This window comes from Engystomops pustulosus, chromosome 3 (assembly GCF_040894005.1).
Source record: "Engystomops pustulosus chromosome 3, aEngPut4.maternal, whole genome shotgun sequence".
Lineage (NCBI taxonomy): Eukaryota > Metazoa > Chordata > Amphibia > Anura > Leptodactylidae > Engystomops > Engystomops pustulosus.
This window is the reverse complement of record NC_092413.1, coordinates 17,768,046-17,775,781: the sequence shown is the minus strand read 5'-3', so window position 1 is coordinate 17,775,781 and position 7,736 is coordinate 17,768,046. Positions and strand designations below refer to the sequence as shown.

Here is a 7,736-nt window from a genome sequence, read left to right as displayed (position 1 = left end):
TTACTATTATTAACTCTTTGTTGCAGCAACTTTGGTGCGAAGTTCCTCTTCCTTTATAAACATGTTACACACAGATGCACGGACTTCCTTCACAGTGAAGGGCTGTAATATCTCCCCAGTCTCCCTATACCGGGGGACGAGACAGGGATGCCCCTTTATCCCTGTTAACCTATTGGGTTACTGTATAACCTATTCATTGACCCCCTTATTAGATTCCTACCCATGGACCCCGCAGTACAAGGCCTGAAAATAGGGACGAGGGAGATTCGTGTTTTAGCATTTGCCAACAATCTTTTACACACTGGAGCCGACATTAGCAATGATACAAAAATATGGAGCTTTATCAGGCGTAGTGCTAACTCTCTGATGCGGAGAGGACCCCACAAACCGTCTTGGGTTGCAGACATACCTATTAAAGGGCAAAGGTCAATATCACATATATGGGAGTCCAGATCCCTAAATATGGGAGACTAAACATGTACAAATTCCATATCGCCCCACGTATAATGATGCTAACAGACACATTACAACACTGGAAAGGTCTTATCCTACTCAGGTAGATCAAATCTACTGGAAATGGTGCTTTTTCCAAAATTACTGTACTCCAGACTCAACTCATTTACATTGCACCTAAAGACAAGAGGAAGACAACCTCTCTTCTGTACCTATTACATGCGAACCATACGTCCCTTAACAAGGAGATGGGAACTAATCCCCTGCTAGTCACCACGATTAAAGGGAACTTACCACCACAAATCTACCGATAAAGGTAGATCGGGTGGTAGGTGGATCAATGGGACGTGAGGATAGCCCTTTTAAGGGCTAATCCTCACGTCCCACACTCCTTTATTTTACTTTTATGGTAATTTTATTATGCGGCTACTGGGGCGTGGAGTAGCCGCATCTGAGATTACACGAGGCAGCTGCTCCACGCCCCGGTAGCCACTTTACCCCTCCTACTCACCATCTTCGGCACGCAGCTGCTCGTAGCTGCGTGCCCTCGTCCGACGATCCTGCCATCTGCGCATGCGCAGAACAGCAGGCCCGCGCCTGTGCAGCCCCGGCTTCGGAGCAGTGCCCGCGCGGTGTCCGTCAGCTTCATACAGATGAACAAACCGACTGGCTGCTCTGGTCATCTCCAGCTCAACAGGGGTACATGAAGATCCATGGAGGTCCGATCACTGAGACCTCCACAGATCACCCTTTCCTGCGGATACACCCTAACTTGCTAAGATTGGAGAACCCCTTTAAGTCTGCAGGAGGAAGTTCCTCTCCCTTCCGCGGTCCAGGACCGGGACATTCATTTTGTTGCTCAATCCTCAATATTTGCTGCAGACCACATCCTACAGACACAAAGGATTTTGGGACAGCAACCGGATAGATCCACTGTAAGGGCACCAACAGTAACAAAATCCGGTAAATGTTGCCCAAACATATTGATTAGGTGCAAATTAATAGAGAAATAATTGAAAAAATTGAATCTGCAGATTTCCTGTACGTATAGCGCTACCTGGTGCTATTTACAAATTGACGCAACCGTGACACAAAAAATGCCCCAAATCCATATTTTTGGGGCAAAAACTATCTTGAAGCGTGCAATTTGCATTATTTATCCTTATTTCTGCAGGTCTGTATAGTCCTATATAGTAATATGACGTCATCTCCCCTGATACACGGATGCGCTCATGCACGGTGCATTTCCATCCCTAATCCTCCTGATTTCCGGGAAAATACAATAGAATCACATGGATATTTCCAGGATCCCTTCCCCAGACCCGGAATCTCCGCGCTTCCAGTAATCTGCAGCCTCCTCATTATCCCGCTCCATCACCAGGGAGAAGCTTCCCCCAAAGCAAAACAGTAACCAAGGATGACGTCACATTGGGCACCGCCCCTCTCGCTTTCTCTCGGCCCCGCTCTGTGACGTCACTCGGTTTCAGGCCGCGGCTTCCCGTCGCCGCACCGCGCATGCGCGGCAACGGCTTCTCTCTCATTGTACCTGGAGGCTGTGACGTGTCTGCTTTCCGGAAAGTGACGTGTCAGTCCGAAGAGGGAGGCGAGGGCGTGGCTTGTCAGAGGCCGAGAAAGTTCCGCGAGCTCCGCCCACTTTTTGTTAACCCTTCACAGCACTCATAGTGGTTGTATGAGTCAGAGCTAGAAGTAAGGAACACACAGTAATTATCACATTTACCAGTAATAATATAATAAATAGACTATTATTTTAATGTTATTGTGAATAATTATGATCTCATCACAGTCAGTTATGGATAATGGATGACATCACAGCAGTCACACAATGTGATGTCACATGATGCGGTGATGACGTCACGGTGGTTTCATAGCACCCTATAGACCCTAGAATATAGAAAGTCTATATTTACACCTTTTGGATGATTATCACTGCTTTCTCATTCATTTTATTCACAGTCCCATTGAAACTTTCACACAATTCTAACCCATTAAACTACTAGCCCTATACGGATGAAATTTACTTTATAGAATTCCCTTTTTTACGTGATAGCTCACCGTTTACCTATGAAAAAAAATCTTTAAAACCATATGCAGAGAAGAGTCACTTATTGTCTGAGATGAGTCACTTTTAGAGGCTGCAGAGGATGTCACTTTAGACCCCACCTATCCTCTGTTCTATAGTATCATAAAACGTGGTATCATATTAGAGTTAAGAATCTCGTCTTTCAGGTCACATCTGTCTTGTGGTTGCACAGCATATCCCTGTCACAATTTCACACAATGGGGCGATTCACTAAGAGCGTGTGTCCAAGTTCCTTCCTGTGTCGCTTCTGCGCTGAGGTCCGCTGGAGTTCACCTGCTTCTTCCTGGTGTATGTAAGTGCTGATCTTGCGACACAAATCCATTTTTAAATTCCGCGGTTTGTCCGAATCTGTCGGGTTGTCAGACGGTCACGCCACCCGATTTGTGTCGCATGAAACCCGGCGCCGATGCATCACAATCCGGTAGCGTGCGCCAAAAACCCGGGGCAATTCGGTGGAAAAATTGAAATCGTCTGGAAACCCGACGAAAGTGCGGCGGTCGGACCCTTAGTAAATGAGCCCCAATATGGTTGCTATACTGCAGGTTGAAATCCTAGCGAAATCCTGTCAAAGAAGTCACAAGGCCGCGTCATTACAATGTGCGTGCAAAGCACGGATGTCACTTTTCCTGAGGTAATTTACCTTTGCAAGCAGGTACATAAGACAATATTGGTTTTATAAACCGCCCTCAAGAGCACAGTACTGAAGAAATTCGGAGAACGCTGAGGACTCTTGCACTGAAAAACACATGGAATAATACGTTAAAGGGGTTTTCCCACAAAACAAGTCCGGCCCTATCCACAGGATAAGATAGGGCCTAACTTGCTGATCGGTGGGGGTCAGAGATCATGAGAATGGGGGGTCCAATGGGTTCCAAGGTATCTCTGTTCTGCTCCATTCATCTCTATGGAGCCGATGGAAAACCCCTTTAAGAACCATGAAGTTCTCTAAATAGCGTCAATGACGATGTATATTTCCATGGCAGAAATCTTATTAGGCAGTTAGGTTTTTGCCTCATATTTTCAGATTCACACAAGGATTAGCCCTTATACCCAGCAGTAGAGATGAGCGGACTCAGAGATTCAGACTGGGTTTGGCGGAACTGTAACTACAGGTCCGCTCCTCTTTATTCAGCAGACATTTTAGTCATATCTGAGGCAGAATTTACCTCAGAATCTGTGCCAAAATCTGTGTTGAAATGGAAACTGTGAAAAGGGCTTAACGGTAGTATTTGAAGCAGAATCACTACTACGGCTGCGTTCACACATTTTGAAATGCAGTTGAATAAGAACGGGGAGAGGCTTTTGCCGATCTTATATACACTCACCGGCCACTTTATTAGGTACACCTGTCCAACTGCTCGTTAACACTTAATTTCTAATCAGCCAATCACATGGCAGCAACTCAGTGCATTTAGGCATGTAGACATGGTCAAGACAATCTCCTGCAGTTCAAACCGAGCATCAGTATGGGGAAGAAAGGTGATTTGAGGCCTTTGAACGTGGCATGGTTGTTGGTGCCAGAAGGGCTGGTCAGAGTATTTCAGAAACTGCTGATCTACTGGGATTTTCACGCACAACCATCTCTAGGGTTTACAGAGAATGGTCCAAAAAAAGAAAAAACATCCAGTGAGCGGCAGTTCTGTGGGCGGAATTGCCTTGTTGATGCCAGAGGTCAGAGGAGAATGGGCAGACTGGTTCGAGCTGATAGAAAGGCAACAGTGACTCAAATCGCCACCCGTTACAACCAAGGTAGGCAGAAGAGCATCTCTGAACGCACAGTACGTCGAACTTTGAGGCAGATGGGCTACAGCAGCAGAAGACCACACCGGGTGCCACTCCTTTCAGCTAAGAACAGGAAACTGAGGCTACAATTTGCACAAGCTCATCGAAATTGGACAGTAGAAGATTGGAAAAACGTTGCCTGGTCTGATGAGTCTCGATTTCTGCTGCGACATTCAGATGGTAGGGTCAGAATTTGGCGTCAACAACATGAAAGCATGGATCCATCCTGCCTTGTATCAACGGTTCAGGCTGGTGGTGGTTGTGTCATGGTGTGGGGAATATTTTCTTGGCACTCTTTGGGCCCCTTGGTACAACGCCACAGCCTACCTGAGTATTGTTGCTGACCATGTCCATCCCTTTATGACCACAATGTACCCTGTAACATCTGATGGCTACTTTCAGCAGGATAATGCTCCATGTCATAAAGCTGGAATCATCTCAGACTGGTTTCTTGAACATGACAACGAGGTCACTGGACTCAAATGGCCTCCACAGTCACCAGATCTCAATCCAATAGAGCAGTGATGGTGAACCTTTTAGGGACCGAGTGCCGAAACTACAAGCAAATGCCATATATTTTTCACAAAGGCCAATTTAAAGTAACAGGTTTCAAATGTGTTGGCGCCCCGAGGACACCAATACAGGAGAAAGGAGGAAAAATTTGTATTATTATTGTAGTTTCCCTCTAAAGTCCTCCTTAATAGGATGAATCATAGGTCTAGAGAAGGGGCTACAATGATAATCAAGCTCTGTCCACACCTCCTTGATTCAGGTCTTGAGTCCTGAATGGTGACCCTTGTGCTGGGTGAGTGCCCACTGAGAGGACTCTGAGTGCCACCTCTGGCACCCGTGCCATAGGTTCGCCACCACTGCAATAGAGCATCTTTGGGATGTGGTGGAACGGGAGATTCGCATTAAGGATGTGCAGCCGACAAATCTGCGGCAACTGTGTGATGCCATCATGTCAATATGGACCAAAATCTCTGAGGAGCTTCCAGCACCTTGTTGTATCTATGCCACGAAGAATTGAGGCAGTTCTGAAGGCAAAAGGGGGTCCAACCCGTTACTAGCATGGTGTACCTAATAAAGTGGCCAGTGAGTGTATGTTCCAAGTAAAACACATTCAGTCAGTAATGAGCACAGGGCCGGCGCCAGCACTGGGCATACCTGGGCCCAGAGCTGCTGGGGGGGCCAACATAAAGCCGTCAGTGAGGAATACATGGGGTTGAGGGGGGCTATATCTAATGAATCTGTTTTACCGATGTGACAAAACAGTACGTCACATGCAGGGTGCGGGTAGCCGGTAAGTCTTTGCTGCATATTGCAGCAAAGGCTTACCGGTAACAACTGCATTTGGTGCTAGCACCGATTGCGTGTGCTAACCCGCTGATCACCGCCGGCAAAGCTGCCGCCGGCTTAAAAAAAATGGTGAGGCATGGACGCCGTCATCTTGCAGAGGATCGTCGCGCCCCATGATGTCATCAGGTAGCGGTGATCCGTCGCCATGACAGCCGGGGGTCTTCCAAAGACTCGAGGCTGATTTGTGTCAACCTTTTCATTACAATGTGCTATCAGCACATTGTAATGAATTAGGAGGAAAATCCCCATATACTGCCATACTGTAGTCTTAAAAATAGTAAAAATTAAAAAATAAAAAAGTAAAAAAAAAAATTATAATAAAAAAAACTAAAAATTCAAATCACCCCCCTTTCCCTAGAACTGATATAAATATAAATAAAGTGTAAAAATCCTAAACTCATTAGGTATCGCCGAGTCCAAAAATGCCTGATCTATCAAAAAATAATAACCGTTTTTCGGAAAATAGCGGCCAAAGTCGAAAATGCCACTTTTTTGCATTTTAAAAAATATAAAAAATACTATAAAAAGTGATCAAAAGGTTGCACAGTCCTAAAAATGGCGGCATTGGAAACGTCATCAAAAGTCGCCAAAAATGACACCACCCACGGCTCCATGCACCAAAGTATGAAAAAGTTATTAGCACCAGAAGATGGCAAAATCTTTTTGTACAGGAGGTTTTAATTTTTGTAAATGTATGAAAACATTATAAAACCTATACAAATTTGGTATCCCCGCAATCGTACCAACCCAAAGAGTAAAGTAGACCTGTCATTTGGGGTGCAGAGTGAAATCCGTAATATCCAAGCCCACAAGAAAACGCTGCAAATGCGTTTTTTTTCACCAATTTCACTGCATTTAGAATTTTTTTCCCGCTTTCCAGTACATGGCAGGGAATATTAAATACCACTATTTTGAAGTGTAATTTGATCGCAGAAAACAAGCCGTCACACAGCTCTATACATGGAAAAATAAAAAAGTTATAGATTGAAGGTGGGGAGTGAAAAATGAAAACGCAAAAAATGAACAAGGGCTGCGGCGGGATAGATAGGAACCTGAGAACCCAACTTGAAAAGGGGGCAGGTTCCCACATGTGAGTTAAGCCCCATCGTATGAGGCTAATTGTCTAGTTATACCTGCGTCAGTAAACTGAGATTTACCTTCCACTTTTTGCCATAGATTCCGCTGGGGCATCTTTAGAGAAGATTGTGAGATAGAAAAACACCTCAACATCCGGTACAAATACCTCTACGGTACTACAGGAAGTCCTCTACTTAAGAACACTCGACTTACATACGACCCCTAGTTACAAACGGACCACTGGATATTGTAATGAAACTTTATTGTTATCCTGATTTTTATGACAACCCAACATTTTTCAAATCCAATTGTCAGAGACCAAAAAAGTTCTGGCTGGGATTACAATGATAAAATATACATTTCCGACTTACATACAAATTCAACTTAAGAACAAATCTACAGACCCTATCTTGTATGTAACCCGGGGACTGCCTGTATAGTCAAAGGTCCATAATAACACTTAGATTTTCTGTGTGGGTTTACAAGCTGGGACCCGTAAAATTTAGTACTCAATTAGGCCCTTATCAACCTCATAACCAGATTACTGCTTGTGAAATGAAGTCAGTATTTATCCCACGGCTGCCATTGTGCCACATTTAGCCCATGACTCTCTACAAATCTCCACATGTGCGTGAATTACACAACTCATCGATCCCTATTTATAACATTTTTAGACTTCGCTTTCTATAAAGGATTTTAGCTTTTTCTTTTTTTTTTCATGGGGGTTGTAATTGTTTGCGGTGAGACTCAGGAACAATGCAGCTTCTTCAGTCGAGGTCCCATTAGTATTACTCATCCCATACACACAACAAAGGCGGCTTTTTCCCTCTCTTCTATGTGTGAAAAAGCTCTAAAAAAAAAGTCCTACTAGGGTTTTTTTTAAATTCTTTTTTTAAGTTTTTACTACTATTGTATGGGGTTGTTTTTGTTATATTCCGTAATTGGCCCTTTGGGCTCTGAGTCA

At 44.5% G+C, this 7,736-nt stretch overlaps 1 protein-coding gene across 2 annotated transcripts in view; it reads left to right on the top strand.

The window, feature by feature from the left end:
- The first annotated feature begins 1,995 nt into the window (after nucleotides 1-1,995).
- The window catches only part of ATF3 (activating transcription factor 3), a 69,233-nt gene continuing 63,492 nt past the window's right edge, over nucleotides 1,996-7,736 (top strand). For both annotated transcript variants that reach the window (XM_072140160.1, XM_072140159.1), the window contains exon 1: nucleotides 1,996-2,160. The gene's annotated coding sequence lies outside the window, so the exon portion shown is untranslated. The remainder of the gene's footprint in view (nucleotides 2,161-7,736) is intronic.